This window comes from Lissotriton helveticus, chromosome 3_1 (assembly GCF_964261635.1).
Source record: "Lissotriton helveticus chromosome 3_1, aLisHel1.1, whole genome shotgun sequence".
NCBI classification, from domain to species: domain Eukaryota; kingdom Metazoa; phylum Chordata; class Amphibia; order Caudata; family Salamandridae; genus Lissotriton; species Lissotriton helveticus.
In genome coordinates this window covers 398,294,358-398,316,367 of record NC_136061.1, presented here as the reverse complement: position 1 = coordinate 398,316,367, position 22,010 = coordinate 398,294,358, and the positions used below count along the sequence as shown (strand labels likewise).

General features: G+C 48.6%; 1 protein-coding gene across 4 annotated transcripts in view; it reads left to right on the top strand.

The window, feature by feature from the left end:
* The window catches only part of LOC144822522 (apoptosis-inducing factor 3-like), a 545,716-nt gene that overhangs the window by 89,235 nt on the left and 434,471 nt on the right, over window positions 1-22,010 (top strand). Inside the window, exon 1 of one of the 4 annotated variants that reach the window (XM_078680160.1) lies at window positions 6,577-6,715. The exons of 2 other annotated variants lie outside the window; for them this stretch is intronic. The gene's annotated coding sequence lies outside the window, so the exon portion shown is untranslated. Of the gene's footprint in view, window positions 1-6,576; window positions 6,716-7,155; window positions 7,617-22,010 lie in introns of those variants that run through there. One more of the 4 variants, XM_078680161.1, reaches the window with a different exon arrangement.

Genomic DNA, 22,010 nt, shown 5'->3' with positions numbered 1-22,010 from the left:
AGATAAGCCATCACTGTTATTGTGTTTATGACCGACATTTCAAGAGTTCGAATCCGGCCAAAATCAGTTTGGCAGAAAAATGAAGTACATTAAATTGGGTAACATGGACTGCTGGTAGTTACAGCGCCTAGAGCCAGTATTAACTTTTGTATGAATCTCTAAATGAAAATAAGTTCAAAATATGTCGGACAGGGCTCATCTGTTCCAATCAGTGACTTGAGGGCCTTAATGCAATAAAGGAACTGCACCTCCGCTGTTTGAATTATAAAGTACAGCAATAATCGGGGTTCCACAGGCCCCTCAAGGCTCTGTGCCTTGGTACCACTGCACCTGCTGCACCAATAGAAGCACTACGCCGTTGTTTTAACCATGAGCTGAACCAAATTTCCACGTTAGTATTTTATTTTTGGAAGTTTACACTGCAGTGTTGCTACCCGACAGGGGAAGACTAGCTCATTCGGACATGGGAGAAGCTTTTCTCGCTTTAAAATGCAACCAATTGGCTTTGTCAATTCTGGGAGGCAGAAACAGTGTCCTGGGAGCGTGTTTTCAATGACAAATTAGCCACTATATTCTATGGCGCTTTCTCCTCAGAAATGAGTACAGAAAGACATTATTTAGGGCGTTTTATGTGGTTTCATAATTATTGTTTAGAGTATTACGTATTACCTTGAAAAGATGTGTGCTGTACTGTGCTTTTCCAAAATGAATATGTGGCTTCTCTTACAAAATGCACGGAACCTTTGTATTTACTGTTCGGTCTCAGGGCTCTCAGGTCACCCAGTTCCATGTAGGAATAGCTCAAGTCCAAGTATTTTCCATTGCTTGCTTGGAGGAATTGTTGTCCTGACGAACCCATACTACCAGAACTCCAAATCCCAGAATACGTAAAAAGTGTCTATGAACTGCACAATGGTGGAAAAAAGAAAGTCAGATGTCTGGTATCGCTGTGTGCCCCAAACCTCTCTCGGCCGAGGACCTGGGGAGGCCACCCCCCCCTGTCTGATTCTAACTTATTGACCCTGCCCGTGTTTACAGAGTCCTCGTAATTAAATCGCCTTAGAAAATGAGGTTCACTCATTGGGGGAGAAGGGAGGCAGTGTGGGAGCGGGGCAGGACATATGTTAATAAAATGACACACAATGTAAAACTGAATATGCGACAAACCGTAACAACGACAAACCGCAACAAGCACGGTGCGCGCACACTGCAAGGAATGTGAGGTATGCAGCTGGCACCCGGCCGCCATGCTACTCTCTCCCAGGCTCCCTAGGCCAGGGGAGAGAGAAGGCTTGACATGCACCCGCCTTTGGCCAATTGCGTGCCGTCTTTCTTAGAAAGACGCACGCAAAGGCCAATAGCATGTGAGCAACAAAAAAAAAGCACGCGCACGAGCGTGTGGTCCTAGTTGAAAGTCCTCACTAGAAGCCTTGCAGGGCAGCGCATGCGCGGTGGCTCAGGCAGGACCTGAAAAGTAATTTTCTGGAGTTTGCCTGGAACGCAGTTTTTATGGGGCGAAGGACTAACGATTGCTTCGTCACATGTGAGAGAAACGTGTTTGCGCGTCGGTTAAGGGAGTGCACAATATCTTTTATGTTATTCATGTACTCTGAAGTCCATATGTAATGTAACTGGTTCTACTGTAATGTGCTCTGACACCTTCGGGTAAAGTTCGCGCTATATAAAGACACATAAAAAAAATCCCTGGGAGGCCCGACCTGCTGTACACTGGTGGCCAGATTCACAGAACTAACTTAAGACAAAATCCTAAACTTACTACTTTTGGTACTCACAGAAGGCATTCAGTAGTAGTAAAGTTAGGATTTTTTCTTAAGTCTGTCTTAAGTCTGTCCCAAGTTTGTCTTAAGTTTGTCTTAAGTTTGTCCCGAGTCTGTCTTGAGTCTGTCTTGAGTCTGTCTTGAGTCTGTCCTACTACTTTTGGTATTCACAGAAGGCATTTAGTAGTAGTAAAGGTAGGATTTTGTATAAAGTTTGACTTAAGACAGTCTTAAGACAAACTTAAGACAAACTTAAGACCGACTTAAGACCGACTTAAGACCGACTTAAGACCGACTTAAGACCGACTTAAGACCGACTTAAGACCGACTTAAGACCGACTTAAGACCGACTTAAGACCGACTTAAGACAGACTTAAGACCGACTTAAGACAGACTTAAGACAGACTTAAGACAGACTTAAGACAGACTTAAGACAGACTTAAGACAAAATTCTAACGTTACTACTACTAAATGCCTGTGAATACCAAAGGTAAGAAGTTTAGGATTTTGTCTTTATTTCTGTGAATCGGGCCCAGTATTTTCATTTACTGTTCCCCGCGTATATTTCTGTCACTCTGTCTGCCTCCTTCACATACCAAGAATTTGCAATACAATAGGTATTGCATTTATGAAAGATTGAGCTGTTGGCATTGTAAATGGCAATGCCTTTCTTTATGTGTTGGTTTTCAAAACAGATAAATAAAAGGTATTGTCGTTTACAATGCCAATAGCTTAAACTCTTGCAAATGCAAGACCTATTGCATTGCAAATGCTTGTTTAGAAAGCCACTCCTTTCACAAGTCCCCTCACTCCCATTCTCTCTCATTGGCTCTCCTAGTCCCTCCTTTCCATACCCTGTCAGCGCTCTGAGGGTGAAAAAAGTAGGGTGGGATTGGTCTCTCAAGGGGTGTGGCCTAGGAAGCGTAACTAGTAATCCTTTACAAAAGATGTGGCCTGTGTAATTATGGGCATGGCATAAAATGTGCAAACCAAAATCCTGTGCTTCGCATAGCATGCCACTCGACCATTACTTGCCAATCGACCACTTGACGTCTCTGCTGGGCACCCGTGCCAAGCATCAACACACGCTGCTGATTAGTCACCAAAGGATCCGTCGCTAGCATCACTACCAGGCATCACCATTACTGCCTGGCACTCAACCTCTCTCTCCTAAAATCCAGTGCTGCCCATAGTCTGCCTTTCAGCCATTATTTGCATGCCTCTCTGTGAGTTTTATTGCATCCACGGATATTACACAATAATGGCTACGTGCCTAAAACAAGATAAAGAACTATTCTCTTTGCCAATGCGTGGTAGCAGTATCAGACAAGCATTTACAATGCAATGGTTTTGCCTTTGTTAAAGTTAGAGCTATTGGCATTGCTCTTGACATTATTTTTATTTATGTTTTTTTAAACATAAATAAATGGCATTGTCATTTACAATTTACGTTCGCCTATAGATTGCACATCTGCCTTCCTCGCAGGTGCGCCGTGTGGGGCTACTTGACGTATTTAATATGTTCATCTTTGCATAGCGCTGAACGCCGCTTGGGTGGTTTCTCGGCACTAGCCCGGGGGATAAGCAATACTTTTTGGGCACATAAGGTGGGCATGTTGAAAACGTGTGGTAGAGGTGGGGCGAGCGGGAACTTTGACGGGCATTCTTCCCACTGGAACAGGATTCAATCCTGACGGGGCAGTAAACGTTAATTAGCATCTTGCTGTGAAGCAAACCGGCACAAGGACTCCCACCACTTTTACAGGGATATGCCTTTTAGACAGGTGCGAGAGAGGTGCAAATGGGCAATTCAAACAAGTACGAGACGTGAAGAAGCGAACGATGGACGTGGATTCTGAGGGGGCGATCGACGCACTTCCAGATTCTAACGGTGAATTTAATAATGACGCAGATCTTGAGCGGGCAATTAAAACATGCCGGGCCGCCAGGCGCAATAACTACAGCGTGCATTCTGATATGCATAACACATATGAGGGCAGATATTGACGGGCCACTGAATGATGGTAAATACCCTAGTGGGGCCATTAGTATTGACACAGATCGTGGTGGGGCAATTCATTCTTGCATTCAGTGCTATGGCGGCAATGCATACTGTCAGAGATTCTGATTAGGGCATTGCATACTGGCACGGACACAGGAAGGACAGTGTACGCTGGCACGAGTCACGGAGGGAATACACACTACCACGCATCACGATGGGGGCAAGTATGGCTCCTACTCGGGGAATGGGCAATTAATACTATCATAACATAAGTGTGGCGGGGCAATTATTACTGGCATAGGTCTAGAAAGCTTTTAACACTGCTTTGGACCTTGAGAGGGCAAATAATAAAAAATCACGGCAAGGTTGCTGATGGTGCAATTATTACTAATTGAGAACCTGAGGGGTAAATAAAAAAAATGGCACGCGTTCCGATGGAGGCAATAGAAATTGGCACAGATACTGATAGGAAAAAATAATGTGTGTGTATATCCTGTTTTTTTTGGGGAGGGGGCACTGAGTGATGGAATAGCGCACAACGCGATGGGGCATTAATGCTGCCATAAACCCCAAGCCCAGCTCCCGGCAATCACCGAATGGTCACGGCAGGAAGGCAGGACGACCTAATCCAATGTCAGCCTCCCTCCCGGGGCCCCTCTCCCCATCAACCAGCGCAGCGCATCTGCCCAGCTACGACCCTCTCTGCCACTAGACGACCCCCCCGGCTGGCACGAACATCCGTCTAGAGGGAGTCCGTGGTGCGAGTGAAGCAGCCGAAGTTACTCACCCATTCTTTGTCATCTGATTAGCAGGTCCCCCCTTCTCGGTTGAGTTCTGTGTTTTTATGTCCGTCTTTTTTTGTTTGTTTTTATATTCAATTAAATCGCCGACGCCTTCATGGTAGTGGAAGCCCGTCGCTCATAGCATCCCATATCCAGCAAATACCCCTCTCAATCCAGGCAAAGTTCCACCCCGAGGAAGAACGCGGGGGCAGGGGTTGAGGGGTGAAGGGTAAATTAGGGGAGTGGGGTGGTGAGGTGAGCAGGAAGGGGAAATCCTGTGGCAACCGGGACGGCGTCCAATTTTCTCGGTCCCCGCGTCGAATTCACCAAAGAGACATCAGTTTAATATGCAACCTGCGCCGGCGGTGAGCTGCAGCGGGCTCGGCGGCAGCCAGACATCAACTTCTCCCAGGCAGTGGTGGCTTTCCCAAAGATTGGCATCTTTCAGGCTGACCGCCCCGGCCATCCCCAGCTGAAGCAATGCATCCTCCTCCGCAGCCCCAAGGGTCCAAACGGCGGCGAGCAGCCCGCCACGCGGGAGTGGAGCCCCCGGTCTAGAAGCCACGCACGGCGGCTTCGTCCATGGAGCGGGGCCGGATGGGAAGTGGTTTGTCGCTGTGCTCAAAGCAGCCCTTGTTTAATTCAGCAGCCTTCCCTGAGCTCGAGGACGCTCTGCTGCTGCGTGGCGCTGCTGCCTCGGCTCCACTTGGAGGTACGGCGAGTGCCCTCCACTGGAGGAACCAGATTGCACATCAAAAACCTGAAGCAGGGAGCCTGTCATTGCTATGCAGCCCTTCCGCTGTCAGAAAATACAATTAAAGGCACAGCGGCTCTCTTTGCCGCTGTTTTATTCAATTAATCGTGCCCCGGCTGCGCAGTGAACAGAGAGCCTACTACCTGCGGCGGCAGCTTCGAGGCACCTTCACCTGAAAGTGGGGGGAAGTCATTATGATTTCAAAGACAGACGGGCTTTTGTTTTCAATCAGGGAGGCAGCGTTTGCACCGTAGTAGGAGGCGGCAGAGCGCTCGGGGTGCCACTAGTGCCTTACCAGATTCGGGGGCGTTCCCGAGAATCGGCTTTCGGCTGACGTAGCGTGACGTCGGCAAAAGCCAAAGAATCTCGGGAACGCCCCCGAATCTGGTCCGGCATTGACGGACAGGCCCCTCGTCCAATGGCTAGGCTCCATTTATGGAGCCAGCCAATGAATGACGAGGGCCGACCCAAACCCCACTACAGTTCTCATCAAGTTTTCGCCTGCGCGAAAAAGATGCCCAGAGCGCATCTTTTCGCCAGGCAAAACCTAATAAAGGAGTAATAACAGATAAAGTTCTGTGAGTAACTAGAATGGGAAATATTTCAATTATAAAACTGTGACTTCAACCTGTGGAAAGGGTAGTGGCTTTCGGAGTGCTCGGTCATTCCTATAATCCACTTTCTTTTACCACGTTCTTCTGCAGTCTTATGGTTAGACACGTGCCCCTTTTCTCCCAATACCATTGTAAAACTCTCCATATGCATTTCTCAAAACTCATCTCTTTCCTCTTCATCACCCTCATTTCACTCTCTCTTCACCTACTTCCTTCACCTTACCAACCCCACCCACAACACACCCTGTAAGTACTTTAACAGCTGTGTCTCCTTCACACATTTTCACATAGAATCACAATTTCAGTTGGCGCACACCATTGATCTGTGCGCTCTGCAGAGAGGCCATGGTTTGGGTGAGCATGTATTCATAACCCTCTTTATGATCCACTGAGGGGCACTGTGAGAAACTCGCACCGCCTTTGGCCGGAATTCCCGGACAGTCAGTCATGGTCCCGGTACACCCAAACCTGACTCCGGACAGTCAGTCATGGTCCCGGTACACCCAAACCTGAACTCACGGTCCACGGACACCTAGAGGCGGCTTTTTTTCACGGGATGCTCAATTCAAGAGTATGCATGAGCCCGCACCTGCAGAGAGGCCGCAGAGGGTGGAGGGTGGAGGGTGGAGGGGGGTGGGCGGAGGCCTCCTGAGCCTCGTCGGCACCGGTCTGTTCTGGGGGAGGTGCCTGTAGGTCCGGAGGGCGGGCTGCGCCAGTGCTCCTCATCACTCGCGCGCCGCTCCCACACCCGCAGGACCGGCGCCATCCACAGACGAGGTGACAAGGTAAAGGCAGACAACTCTGAGTGAAGGGAAGTTGTCCTTGAAGAGACGGTGGATGGAGGGGAGGGCGATTATGGGAGTTCCACGGGGAGAGCAATTGTAAATCAAAAGGTGGGAAAGGGCAGCTGGGGACATTGTAGAGGGGGAGACAGAGGGTGGAGGTTAGGAGTGAACGGAATTCCATAGGTGCACGGGAGTTAGGGGCGCGGGGTTTGCCTGTTGAAGGACGGGCGTGTAATGTATTAGGGGTGAGAGGACGACCTTCGTGTAAGTCTGCAATAATAATCTGTGTACTATTTGTTAATATAATTCCTATAGGCAAACGGTGCTGTCCAAACGCCAATGAGTCGTTAAAATTATATACAAAACAGATGCGGCAAACCATGCGATAGCACTAGTTAGTACAAGCGCGAGGCAGGGGGAAGCTGGGTCAATATTAAAGGACAACGGAGCAGAGTCTAAAATAGGAGGTAAAACTGCGTAGAGTAACTAAAGGTGTAGCGGGAAAAAAACCACAGAGGTGCGCAAATAACCTAATGCAATAAGGGAGACCGTGGGATAACAGGAGAAGAAATAAAGAGGACTAGAAAAGTAACGATGTTATTCGCCTAACCGGGATAATGAAAAGGGAAGAAATAATGCAAGTAAAAATGAAAAAAGAGTGAGGGTAGAAAACGCAAGGCCAATCAATAAGAAATACAGCGAGAGGCGAGAAAAAAGAGAGAGAGAACGTTTCTTAGTTTCTTGCTGTGGGCCGACGATAGCAGCATGAAGAGCACGCGTTACTGCCAACCTCTTCATACGAATCAGCACTCCACAACGAGCCAAGCAGAACACGTCATCCTACTGGCCTGACTGGCTGTCAGGGTGCGATCGGTGCCACCGCACTGGGCGCTGACTTCAGGTGGGGCTTTATTGTCAAATATATTGTGGATTTAAATGCACCTGCTGCAGCGTTTTTTGCCTCCAGCAATTTTCAGGCAACAATAAAAATGTCCAGGTAACTCTGGGGATTAATGGACCTGCAGGACAGAGATCGTGTTTTGTCTACTAGAAGTTTTGATTCATCATAAAGTTGTGCAGAGGGTGAATATGCCGACTCCAAAGAACTCGTACCATGCAGATCACAGAAGTGCATGTACTGTAAATAGTTCAGTGGGTTACTGCTTTAGTCGGGGAGATATACTTTTTGTTACTTGCAATATATGAATTAATATCCATATAGAACAGTTAACTATTAACTGTCATCAAAGAGCTGCGTGAAAACTGCAAGGTATATAGGTTAGAGCGTTATGATTTCTTCCTCTGTCTTTCGTTATCCTAATGTTGCAAAAAGGAGTCATTTGGGTAGAAATAAATTCTTATTAGTAAAGGCAAACCCAACCACGGTGGTACGTTTTTAAATTCGGAGTTTTTGCTGCTCTAGATCAAGCACTCAAACTATACTGCCTACCAGTAAGGAAGACATGTGACTCCTACACCTTGTAGTCCGCTTTCTTATGTAACGTTTCTTATACACTGATTTACACACGTGTGATTCATTGTCTCTGTGTAACGTGTGCGTTGTAAAGTGCTTTGAAACCCCACACTTGTATGAGTAGCGCTATAAAACAAAAGAAAATCATGTGAGAGAATGGTTATGGAAACTTGAGAGTTACTGTTGAAGGGTGGTAGTGAGGGGCTGGGTGGGGTAGTGGCAACTTGTGTGAACAATGGCGCTGAAATTCAACCAGTTCTTTTCAGGCTGATCACATTACCATGAGTGTGGGAAGTGTATTGTAAGACAGCCTATTCCATGGCTCTAGACCATGGGTACTTACAAACTTTCTGTCGGGGCCAAAATTACAGTGTGCTTTGTGGCCGAGGGCCTCACTGTTAGGGGTGGGGGTGGGAGCTAGAGAAAAAAAAACTGTTTCAAAACATTAGACAATGCGACAATGCTGTATTTCAAAATCAGATGTAACTACCAAGAGCACATTTTGATAAAACATTTTTATTTGAAGGCCTTTAGTGAAAGTAGAATAGCAAGTACAAAGGCAAATGTAATGGGATATTTTGATATAATTGAAGCAAAGACTCCCAGAATGCAGTGGTTTATTAAACGAAAGTGCAGGATTGGGCACATTGGGAATGGCTGACAATGAGCGACCTGGCACCCTGGAATGGACTCTGTTGCTTGTGACCCACATGTTGTGCTTTCTAGCGGACTCCAGTGCTGGTGACCCTGTTGGACTTGCATGTGGCTTTACAATGTGATCTTGGCCCCTGGGCGCTGGGTCAGGGTCTCGCTGCACGTGCGTGCGCAGCTACGCTGTCACCCCTTACACACGCAGAGGTGACTAGGCCCCCTCCCAGGGGTCTTAGGTAGAAACACACTCTCTCAAGGTCTCAGCAGAAAAAAAGATGCTCCCTGCCCCCACACGCCTGCTCACAGGTGAATAAGTCGGCCACCTTACATCTCAGAAAGCACGTACATGCACAGCCTCAAAGTATTATGGGTAGGTTCTCGCGGGGACGCACTGAGGGCCTCGGCTGCACTGTTAACTTCAGGGTTTCTGGACGCTGGCGAGTATAGCGTTTTCAAATAAGAGTTGTATGAACAGCCCACCTTTCTTCTCAGAAAGGAGGTGGGTTACAGCACCCTAGGCTTGGAGGGTACAGGCGGGTGAACCCCCCTCTTCTGCCCCGGGTAGAAGGGTACATGTGGGCACAGTCTCGGGGTGGATGGTGTTCAATGAGGACCTGGTGGAACATGTGAAACAGTTTGGAGGTGCAGGTGAGCGCATGAAGCCACGCGCACGTCTGAGGTGACATTTGAAATGGAGGTCGCCCCTACAGGGTGCTGTCATAGAGCAGTGGTTCCCAAACTTTTGACTCCTGAGGACCCCCAAGCAATTTGTACAATTTAAATTTCTTTTTAAAAACGCCTTTTGGGGGGGAGGAGCCAAGCTCGCGTCCGAGATGGCCGCGTTTTAGCTCGGCTCCGTTCGCCTGCCTGTTTCTATCATCTATCCTGCCGTTATCCTTCCCCGGGAAGCCCTCTTTGCTGTGCTGTAGTGCTAAGACGCCTTGCAGGCACTCACCTTTTGCTCCGGTGGTCCTGGGTCCCGTGGATCCTGTGCTGCGCTCCCGCTCGCTTCGGGGCCTCCGGGGCGGGCTGGCCTGGACCTTCTCGGCGGCGCCCGGACGGGACGGAGCACGATGATCGGCCCTTGATGGCGCAGTGGACGTGGTCGTGGAGGCCGTTGTGCGTGTAGGCCGGCTGTGCTTGCTGGCCGGCTCCGGTGGGCCGGAGGCCTTGGGTGGAGGCGCTGCCTTCTATTGACGGGGCTACTCGTATATCCGGCTTGCTCCCCCTTTGTTCTCCGGTCCGGCCATTTTGATTTCCTCCGCCCGGACTCGGAGAACGGGACCGGCGGCACTGGGGAGCCGGCGAGTCCCCTTCTTCTGGTGGCCCCCCTTCCTGCCCCGGGGTGCCCTGCTGCCGGTCGGCTGGTCTTCATTTGCCTCGCTGCTGCCCCGACGGAGGTTGACGGCCGCCGTGGCCTCGCCGGGCTTCCAAGATGGCGGCCGACCCGGAGTGTCTGGACGAGCGCTGGAGGCCCGCCGCATGACCCGGGTGCCGGATACTGTAAAGGTTTTCCTACACTTAAGGATATCCTGGACGCCCTGCACTCCTGGCGAGCTTCTGTGGCTGCACCCGTCTTCACCCTGGAGGTGGATCCTCTCTTCGGGCCGTTCGGGCCCCCAAAACCGGGTGTGGCTTCACCGTTGCAGGGTGCGGCTGGCACTATCCTAGGGAAAGTGGCCCCGGCGACAGCTGCGTCTGTGGGTGTGCGGAGTTCCGTTGCCCTTCATCGTCCTGTGCTGTCTCCTTTGCCGCTGGTCCGGGGGCCGGATTCCGTCTGGCCTGGACTCAATGACTTTTCCTGCCTCTTTTCGCCTCGACCGACCGGCCATGGTTCCTGTGCCGACCCAGCTGGGTCGGCCTCTCTTGAACTGTCCCTGAAACTGTGCCTGCATTGTGTGCGATGTTCCATGACTTTCCTGGATCTTCCGTGTTTTCCTCCATGTGTCTTATCTGGACTGCCGTCTGATCTCCCTGTTCTATGCCTTCGGTTCTTCGTGGTCTGGTTCTTAGTGGATCGGACCGCTACAACTTTGGACAAACAAGGACAGGGCTGATACAAATTTGCCTCTGTGTGCGGTAGTCTTGTACTGGTTGGATGATCGGCATGTAACGGTATGATTATATGTGACTTTATGGTACTCCTGGAGTGTATCCTGATACTTTTTGACTTCCCGAGGGCTCTGCCCTTTGTCTCAGGCGGGTGGGTGGGTGCAGATAATACTGTCTCTTGGCCCTCTCCCGTGTGTGTTCTTTTCCCCCTTTTTCCCTTCCCCTTCCCCGTTTTTGTCTTTTGTTTCCGTCTTTTCTTTGCTCTTCTATATTTCGGGTTCTAATTAGGGCGACAGGCACGCTGCTGGGGGGTAGGCCATAGCCTTCTGCAGGGGTGCAGGGTGGGCTTGAGGGGTGGGTGGGGGGTCTGTCACTTTGGGGGGTCTGTTCCCCCCCCTTTTTTCTCCCTTTTTTTGTTCAATGGCTCTTGAGTATTCGCTTTTTCGGGACTCTGTCTCGTCATGTGTCCCCCTGGGGTGTTTCTGATGCATTGACCTTCCGGTCGTATTGTGATTATGGTTCGCTATGTGTTCTGTCATCGACCTTTAATGTATGCCGTGTACCGGTTTCTGTTTTCCTGCTTTGTCGCCGGGGGGCGCGTGGTTGGGTAGGAGTCCCTTCTTTTTTCCTTTTTCTTCCTTCCCCTCCCTCTTTCATGGGGGATTTCCTTCCTTTTGTAGGGGTGCGTATCGTATTGCTTTTTACGATGGGGTCTTTTTATTTATGTTTGTTATGTCGGGTTGTTGCTGTGGTGGGTGGGCGCTGGACGGCGAACGCCATTGCCTCTCCTTGTGGTACTCCAATTGTGCTTGTATTTATCGATATGTTTACTTCGTGTTGGCTTTATCCTGTATTTTTATGATCGCCGGATCGCGGCTCACCACGGCCCCTCCCTTGTTGTTTGATTCACTGCCCATCATGATCCTGTACTCCCCGTTCCCGTAAAAGAAAATCAACCTTCTAATATCCTGTCCCTGCTGATTGCTCTATGGCTTTTGGTTTATCTCCTGTGTTTTTGCTGTCATATCCTGTGGACAAACTTGTATTGCTAATTTTGCTTCTACTATGTGGTGGCCAGCCCGCTGGGTTGTAGGCCCGTATTTGTGAGCACTCTTTGTACAATAAAGGTTTAAAAAAAAAAAAAAAAAACGCCTTTTGAAGCAGAGGCAATTTCAAGAGGGAGACAGCCTGAATTGGGTCTATTGGCATGGACATGTATGCATACAGCAGTGTATTATTAACGGGTACCCAAGGGCTTGTGGAAAGTGAGCAATCAGACAGCAGCACGAAAATCCTACTGCTGATCCTGGCTGCAGCTATTTTTACCTGCCAGCCAAGTAACGGTAACCTATACACATGTGCCTTTCAAGGTTTTATTGCTTTTATTGTATTGCCTGTATTTTCATTGTTGTCTGTGACTGCTGTTGTCTGTCTTCCCCCCGCTGCCTGTACGTGGTCCGTGCCCCTTTTTCTTCCCTCTGTTCCCCTCGCTGTCCCCCTGCTCTCTCTTCTTGGTCTTTCCTACTGTAACCCTCGCTGCCCTGTGTCTCTGCCCGGTTTTCCCTTCTGTTCCCCTCGCTGCCCTGTGCCTCTGCCCGTTCTGCCTTCTGTTCTGAGCTGCCTCTATATTTCTGTTTTCTGTATTTTGCCTCTGTGCCATTCGTTTTTGGTGCCCGTCTGCCCTCTGTGCCACTTGTTTTCCCCTCGTTTTTGTGCCCCTTTTGCCTTCTGTTCCACTCGTTTTTGGTGCCCGTCTGCCCTCTGTGTCAATTGTTTTTCCCTCGTTTTTGTGCCTTTCTGCCCTCTGTTCCACTCGATTTTCCCTCGTTTTTTGTGCCTTTCTGCGCTGTGTGCCACTCGTTTTTCCCTCGTTTTTTGTGCCTGGTTAATGTACATCTTCCCTCCTGCCCAGCTCCTCTCCTAGGTTCCTCTTCTCTGTGGAGCAATACTTCGCTTGCCCTGGTTCCGTTTTCGTGGCACAGTGCAGAACTTGCCCCCTGTGTGCATTTGAGGTCTCTTGTGACTCACAGCCAGCCCCCCTACACCGAAGCTCCCCGAGGCACGCTCTCAGCAGCCACTGCTCTCCACGAGTACGCTCCAGTGGCATCACAGCTACGCAAGCATACAAGCAGGTGAGGGCGGGGGCACAGGTCAGCATGCAAGACACTAATTGTCTGCGCATGCCCATTCTCGGTAAATGCGGCCCCCAAGGAATCACAACAGCAAGTCTGTGACTGTTGTTATTTTCCCTGGGGGGGCCGCAAGGAGAGGTCTGGCGGGCCGCAAATGGCCCGCGGGCCGTACTTGGAGTACCGCCTCTCTAGACTGATGTCCTTCCTGAAAAGTAAAAGTAGTGGGCCTTGTGGCGTCTTAACCACGTCTGACAGTGGTAGTGTGATGTTTTTCTCTATTACCTTAATGGAATCTGGCGCTTTTGGCTGAAAACGTAGCAACATTTGTTTAAATATGCAAATAAGCTACACAGCACATCCTAATATGACATCAGACAACAAAAGCACACAACCTAAAACAACCCAACCCCAAAATTATGCAAATCAATGTTAACAGAATCCAAACTCATTACACCTTAATAAGGCAACACAAAAAATGACAATGCAAAAACACAACACAAACACACCAACTCAACAAAAATCCAACGCAGTCACAGAATGTAACAGCAAAACACTAAACCAACAACACAGCCTGCAAGCAAGATAACAAGCATTTGCAACGCAATAGGTTTCGCATTACTGAAAGGTTGAGCTATTGGCGTTGCAAATAATAATGCAACGCCAATAGCTCAAACTTTCAATAATGCAAGACCTATTGCATTGCAAATGCTTGTTTTTAATGCCCTTTGACCTTTGATTTGTTACTGTGGCAGGTCTAAATGCAGTAACCGAAAACCCACAGAGGCCCCCAAATACTGGCTGGGGGCGTGCTGTGAGAAGCTATGTTTTCCTATTTTGGAAAGGCAAAAGTTTCTGTGTGCTCTCTTGTGCATCCAGGTTGTGAATGTGGAAGCAATAGCTTTTATGATTAGTAACAAAAGTGGTGACCTTAATGGGTGTTATATGATATTCGTGGGTCCACCAAAGTGTAAGAGAAAGTCACATGCTTTAAAATAGAAGGGGGGTTGCGCTGCCACCTACGAAGAGGACGGGAACCTCCAGAACATTCGCTATAGAGCTAGATTAATCAGAACCGTGCCAGACAATAGTTTCACAACAAAAAACGAATCAGTACCAGACCTCCTAATCCCCAAAGTGGACTTCACAACTTGTAAGTTTTATTGTTTGGCACAGCCCTTTGCCATGGAATAGTTTTCTGAGGCACAGTCTTGTAGGTAGGCGTTGTTCATAACTGTTCCATCATTATACTTTTCAGGGACACCTGCATATTTCAACATAGTATTGTATGAGGTGTGGGGAGTCTTTTAGAAACAGTGCAAGGTTAGGTACCTAGTGTCATGCCTGTCGTGTACATGGGTGCGTAAATACTCAATAAAACCTAGTTTTAGATACCGTGTTCTGTGACCGTTCTGTTTATACAACTAAAGAAAAGACGTGATTGGCAATGGTTGGCAAAAGTATTCACACGGGTCTTGGAGCATGCGCAGTTCACGCGCATGCGCAGAAGTATAGTGTTTCAAGCCTTAAACCCGCCCCGAACATGCAAGAAGTGCTTCGCGTTTAGCCAGATGGTTACCCTTCTCGTTCTGGGTCACGGTGTTGGCGTCCGAGGAGCTAGCGGTTCGTGGTGGTTGCAGTTCGTGTCTTCCTGCGTTTCTGAGCCCGCTTTGGTATCGTAAGTCCCTAGAAGCGGCTTGCTTCTAGGAGATTGTTCTGTGTTAGTGTTCATGATATATCGTTTCATCCGCTGAGGATTTATAGCGGTTGTAATATTTGTTTCGTTTGTATGCAGTCCAGGAGTGTTCTCCTGGGTTCTTGCCAGTTAGGTCAGAGTGGTGTTTTTCTGTTGATACTGCTATACCGTTCTGTGAGAACGTTCAAAAGTATATATTACGGTGTTTTCAAGTTATAGGAGTGGTGAGTTTTCACAGAGAAGAAAAATCTTAGTTAAGATGTTAATTACGCATCACTTATCGTGTTGCTTTAAATTTAGATTTCGACTACTTTGGATATACCTTATACATAAAGAGTTCCAGAATCTTCTACGTTATTTCCTTGTCTATTCCCTCCACATTCCACAAGGTAAAGATACAGTACATTACACTCCTTACATTGGGAACATCAAGGGAGGGGATGTTTCATTTATTCTTGTGTCCTACTGCAGTGCCTTTCACAGAAGACAGAACATCCTCTGAGTGGAAGAAGATTGCGGAGTGCCATTTTTCTTTCCCCTTCCTACCCTTGTTTTGTTCCCCTGTTTTCCCCCTGGTTACTTGTCGGGTGTTAGCGTTTATTCCTGACTCCCGGGAGGTGACAGGGGGGAGGCAGGGTGTAAAGCTTCGTGACTCCAGGACACTTCCGAGACAACAGGTGCGTGCATGACACCTAGTCTGTCGTTGAAACATTTTCGGATACAGATTGGTACGTCCAATTAGTTAGCAATTAGCTGAGCAAGGCAATTATTATATTTTATGATAATCAAGGTTCACATGTAACAAGAAAGTGTGGGAACTAAGCTGCCGTGGAAAGTCTTTCCAATAAGCAGCAACACTGAATGGCCATAGTTGCAGCGTGAAGCAGGAATCATGGCGGCCATTGATGTTACAGGAAGTAGAATGAGGACACAGAATTGTGAATGTAGAAACTTAGAGCACCAAGTTGGAGGGGTAAAACTGGGAAGTATTGTGAGGTACTCGGTTCAAGGGATGTCGGAAATAAAGAGCCACATGATAGTGGTGTCCTAAGAAGTGCGCTCCCGGCAGGAGATCGGCAAAGAACAAGAAGAAAATTCTCTTTACAGCACTAGTTGAAGCAAAACCATTTGTATTACAACAAAGACTTCAAGATTCACTAATGGTGTGTTGTATAATATGAATACTCGAATTCCTCTGTCGCTGAAGGTGCTTCTTTGTGACTTATGGTGGATAAATACTGTTAGTTCCTTTCCTTCAGTCTATTATACGAGCAGGAACTTACCAGTACAAAATACTATCAAGCACGCGTAAATGGCAATGTATGGGGCACTCTGTGATTTTTCTGCTCCTTTCAGCATTAGCCATTACATAAACCCCTCAATAACTGTACCGCCGCTCAGAAACAGTGACATTAGTGATAGGTCTCGTCTCAGGTTAATACAGCGGATGTATGTCGTTACTACGCATGCTTTTACAACGCATGCCTTTACCACGCAACTTTTACAACGCAAGTCGTTACAACGACTTGCATTGGGGGGTGCTGGATAGTGAATAGTTTAATTTACTATTCCAACTCCAGTCCCCGTGGATAGTAGGGAAGGTTTTGGATAGTAAATTAAACTATTCCCTATCCTACAGAGCCCCCCAGCGCAAGTCGTTGTAACGACTTGCGTTGTAAAAGTTGCGTGGTAAAGGTAGTGCGTGTTAAAAGTTGCGTTGTAAACGCTGTTCCCCATACAGCAGTAGTGGCCAAACCTGGAAAAGAGAGCCTACAGTAAACGTACAGTGCTCCCGAGTAACTTAAAATAGAAATGTGTCTGATTGCAAAAGGCATATGTTATCACATCGGTAGCAGGGATTATACTTAGTTGCACATCCTCATCGAGTATTTGCAATGTAGAATGAGAAGTAGGTACAATGACGGTAATATGAAGATGTGGTGTAACAATGTGGTAGTAAAAACAAAAGGAAACACCCTCTACCTAAAGTGTTGGGTATGGGCTCCTCAAGGATTGAGGGCTCACTAAAATATCAAACAGAAAGGTTTCAGCACACTTTCAAAGTGGTTATAAGATTAGTCATAAGCAGCGATTCACTCCAAAATTCTCGATTTATTTTTCTTCAAAGATGTCGTAGCGTGGTTACATAAGTCAGTCAGGGCAGTCCCTGTATGTATGTAAAGTCCACATTCAAACCACAGGTGGTCTTATTGCCAAATACTTACTTTAGCCTAAGGTTGAAAGGCTGAGTGGACCTGCTAGGATTCAAACCTATGACTAAGAGGTCATTTCAAACCGCTGCAAGGGCTGCATTGGTCTAACGAGCCACCAGACAAGATAGTTCACTGACCTGCTTTTAATCTACAAAAAAAGTCACAAGAACTATATAAAATAGAACATGGGGGATGCGCTGCCACCTACAAAGAGGACGGGAACCTCCAGAACATTCGCTAGAGAGCTAGATTGATCGGAACCGTGCCAGACAATAGTTTCACAACAAAAAAACGAATCAGTACCAGACCTCCTAATCCCCAAAGTGGACTTCACAACTTGTAAGTTTCATTGTTTGGCACAACCCTTTGCCATGGAATAGTTTTCTGAGGCACAGTCTTGTAGGTAGGCGTTGTTCATAACTGTTCCATTATTATACTTTTCAGGGACACCTGCGTATTTCAACATAGTATTGTATGAGGTGTGGGGAATCTTTTAGAAACAGTGCAAGGTTTAAGTTCAACATGGTTTATTTCATTAAAGCGTACATGCTTTGCAAGCCAGCCTGAAACTTCTGTTGGCTGGGTAATGTAGCTGCAGAAGTCACAAAACAAAGAAGTTTTCATGGGTGTCAGAGGGACAAAAAACAAATGCATTTGCAATTCAATAGGTCTCACATTTACGAAATTCTCAAATGCGAGACAACTGCATTGAACTTGATTGTTTGCAAAAACGCCTCATACTGCGCTTTCACATTAATAGAGGCCACGCCCCTTTCTTTAGACAAGCCGTGTCTAAAGAAAGGGCCGCAGCCGTTATTTAAGTGAAAGTGTGGTATGTGGCGCTTTTACCAAAAAAAGCATTTGCTTGCATTATGCTTACAAAAAAAATGCTTTTTTTGTGAACGCACCCAGTGAAAGCGCGGATAGCGCGCTGAATGTTTCAGGCACGCATGTCATGCCTGCAGTAAGAGAAACTCCTCAAAAAAATAGAGCTTACAGAGTAAATAACACGTACCCTGTAACAAGCCAAGTAAACGGGCCAGTCGCCATGGCGAGGTTACAAATTAGGACTAAGGAGGGACTAACCAGTCTATGAACAAGTCAGAAGCCAGCATTTACGAAGGGCAATGACACAAGCCAATGACAAATATGGTTGGAGAGTGGGCGGGGCTTCAAGTACATACTCCAATACAGCATGGTTCGCAGAGCAGCACATGCATTGCCTAGTCTCGACCTAAAGAACAAGTTACTTACTTTCGGTAATGATATATCTGTAAGAGACATAGATTAGTTATAGATTCCTTACCTTAGATTTACCCCCAGGTGTCAGACTGGATCTGGAGAATTTTTTAGTCAGCAGAACCCCTGCGCGTCGGAATGTGACTTTGGTCAACTCCGTGTTCGTCGTTGGCATTGTGGTCGCCGGAATGACTTTGCGGTATCTACTTAGACGCCGCTCTCGCGTGCTGACGTCAGTTCTTTTACACAACATTCCACGCCAGAAGCGCAGAGCCATGCAAGACACTGACCACTGGTGCACAAAACTAGGGCTCTGAAAGGGATTCCCTGACCCTAGAGGTCAGTTTGCAGAACGGGTGAGTATGGGTGGGGTGGTAAGGAATCTATAATTAATCTATGCCTATTACAGATATATCGTTACCGAAGTTAAGTAACTTGTTCATATGAAAGAGACACTTAGTTATAGATTCCTTACCTTAGAATAGATACCCAAGCAATACAAACCCCGGAGGTGGGTCTGCAAACTAAGTTCACACCAGAAAGTCCTGGAGAACAGACCGGGCAAAGAAGCCGTCTCTCCGGACTTGGCTTTCCAGGCAGTAATGTTTTGTGAACGTGTGCAGAGATGCCCACGTAGCAGCCTGACAGATGTCATTTAGGGGGACTACACGACCCAAAGCAGTGGTAGCTACCGTTGCACTGGTGGAATGGGCACGCAGTCCCACTGGAGGCTCCTTCTTTGCCAAAGAACAGCAAGCTCTAATGCACAAAACAACCCACCTAGAGATGGTTCGTTTCTGCACGGCCCCACCTTTTTTGGCGCCCACGTAGCCAACAAAGAGCTGGTCATCCACCTGGAATTGCTTTGTGCGATCCAAATAAAATGAAAGCGCGCATTTTGGCTCCAAGTGGTGGAGCCTCTCTTCCTCCTTAGAAGGATGCGGAGGTGGAAAGAAGGTGGGCAAAGTTATGGTTTGACCAATATGGAAAGAAGAAACCACTTTGGGACGAAAAGAAAATTGAGTTCGAAGGATAACCTTGTCCAGATGAACAGCCAGAAAAGGAAGTTTTGCAGAAAGAGTTTGTATCTCACTCACCCTGCGAGCAGTGGTGATGGCAACCAGAAAGGCAGTCTTTAAAGTTAAAAGTCTGAGAGGACAGTTATGTAGCGGCTCAAAGGGAGCGCACATAAGATAAGTTAAAACGAAGTTCAAGTCCCACTGGGGTATTACGAAGGGAACAGGAGGAAAAAGATGAGTAGTACCCTTAAGGAAGCGATTTACAACAGGGGACTTGAAAAGAGAAGGCTGATCAGGAAGCCTAAGAAAGGCTGAAATGACTGAGAGGTAGCCCTTTAGAGTGCCCAGAGCAGAGCCCTGCTGGGCCAAAGAAAGGAGGAACAAGAGGACCTCAGAAAGAGGTGCAGATAGGGGATACACAGCCTTTGCTATGCGCCATGCCACAAATTTGTTCCATCTGCAAGCGTATACCGTCTTAGTGGAGGGACGCCTGGCTGCCAAGATAACATCAGACTTTGGGAGGAAGGTCGAAGGCTGTTAACTTTCGGCGCTCAATCTCCACGCAAGAAGGTGGAGACTGAACAGGTTCGGTTGGAGGACCGCCCCCTGCTGCTGCAACAGAAGATACTTCCGAAGAAGCAGTCTGATCGGAGTATCGATGGCCATGTGTAACAGCTCGGGATACCAGACTCTTTGTGCCCAATCCGGAGCCACAAGAATGACTTGGGCCTGGTCACGCTTGATCTTCTTCAGCACTCTGGGCAGAAGTGGTGTATGCGGAATGGTGTATAGAAGACCGCAACTCCACTTGTGACGAAAAGCGTTGCCTAGCGAGTGCTGCCTTGGAAATTCCAACGTGCAGAATTGCTTACATTGCGCGTTCTCTTCGGTGGCAAATAGATCTAGCCAAAGCTCTCCCCACTGCTGAAAGAGACATTGCACCACCTCCGAGTGAAGCTGCCATTTGTGATCCATCATGCACCTGCGGCTGAGTTCGTCCGCCCTGACGTTTAGAGAACCGGCCTGGTGTTGAACCAACAGGGATATGCCCTGATGTTCAGGCCATGTCAAGAGACGGAGAGCCTCTTGACATAGGGTCCACAACCCCACCCCGCCTTTGTTTGTTGCAGTACCACATGGCGGGGGTGTTGTCCGTGTACACCTGCACTTCCTCTGCCCCGGCCAGAGGGAAGTAATGCTTTTAGTGCAAGACGGATCGCCCAAAGTTCCAGAAGGTTGATGTGTAGCCCGGACTCCGCGAGAGACCAGAGGCCTCTGATCTCCGCCTCTCCCATGTGGCCGCCCAACCCAGAAGCGATGCAACCCTCACTACTGTGAACTCTGGCTGGGGAAGGGAGAGGGATCTGCCTTTGACCCAATCCTAGTTGGTTAGCCACCACTGCAGTTGCCGTGTAGTGCGCTCCAAGATCTGAGCACAGTCGGACATATTCCCTTGATGCTGTGCCCACTGGAACTTCAGGTCCCACTGCAGAGCCCGCAAATGCCACCTGGCATGTTCTACTAGCATGATACAGGAGGTCATGAGTCCCAGCAGACCGAAACCCAGGATCGAGGCTGAAACATCGGAATCATAGCCCAAATATCCCGGACCCGCTCCCCAGGAGGTTAAGCACGAAACTGCGTCATGTCTAGAACTGCTCCGATGAAAAGGAACTTCTGAGAGGGAATCAAGTGTGACTTCTGCATGTTTATAGTGAACCCCAGCGAGTGCAGGAGGTCTGCCGTAGTCTGGAGGTGGGAGATGACTGCCTGGGGTGAGCCACCCTTCAATAACCAGGCGTCGAGATAGGGGACGACTGGAACCCCTGATCTACGCACGTGAGCAGCGACTACTGCCATCACTTTCGTGAACACCCGAGGGGTGCTGGTAAGGCCAAAGGGGAGAACGGTAAACTGAAAGTGCTTGTGGCCTACCTTGAACCACAGGTAATGCCGGTGGGCCGGCAGGACGGGGATGTGAAAGTAAGCATCCTACTAGTCCAACGCTACCATCCAGTCTCCATGGTCTAGGGCAGACAGGATCTGAGCTAGTGTCAACATTTTTAACTTTTCCTTCCGGTGGAAGTGGTTGACGTTCCTGAGATCCAAGATATAGTGTAGTGGGAATAGCAACCACAACCTACTTCTGGGGCAGGAGCTTGCTTGGTGGCTTCATTGGCCAAGAGAGACGTAACTTCCCATTGGAGAAGGGCCAGATGATCCTCCAACATGCGATGGTTCTGAGGTGGCGTGGATTGAGGAGGGCTAGTCTCGAAGGGGAGGGAGTTGCCCCTTCGGACTAGCTGCAAAACCCACCTGTCTGACGTGAGGTTGCGCCAGTGGGGGAGGTGATGGCAAATGCTGCTGCCCACTGGCAGTTGGTGGCCTTGAAATGTCGGACTAGGAGGGTTTGGAGGCTGCTCCAGAGGGCTGGTTGACTGGCCCGCTCACTAGCCCCTAACCCACGACGGTAGATCCCACGTCACAGGCCGCGCAGGGGCTGGACAGCTTGGTGGAACGTGGCGGGCACCCCTTCCATAGCCACGAAAGGGGCGAAAAGCAGACCGCACAGGGCGGGTGGTGGAGAGGCCCAAGGACCTGCCCATATCCCAGAAGTCCTTGAAGCGCTCTAGTTCGTTATCAGCTTTGTCGCCAAGCAGGCGACGGCCACCAAAAGGCATGTCCAGCAAGGTAGCCTGGACATCCCCGGAAAAACCAGTCGACCTCAGCCAGGCGTAGCGTCGAAGGGCTCCCGACGTTGGAATCATCCTGCCTAGCGAGTTGGCGGTGTCCAGTCCACCTCTAATGGCAAACTTAGCTGC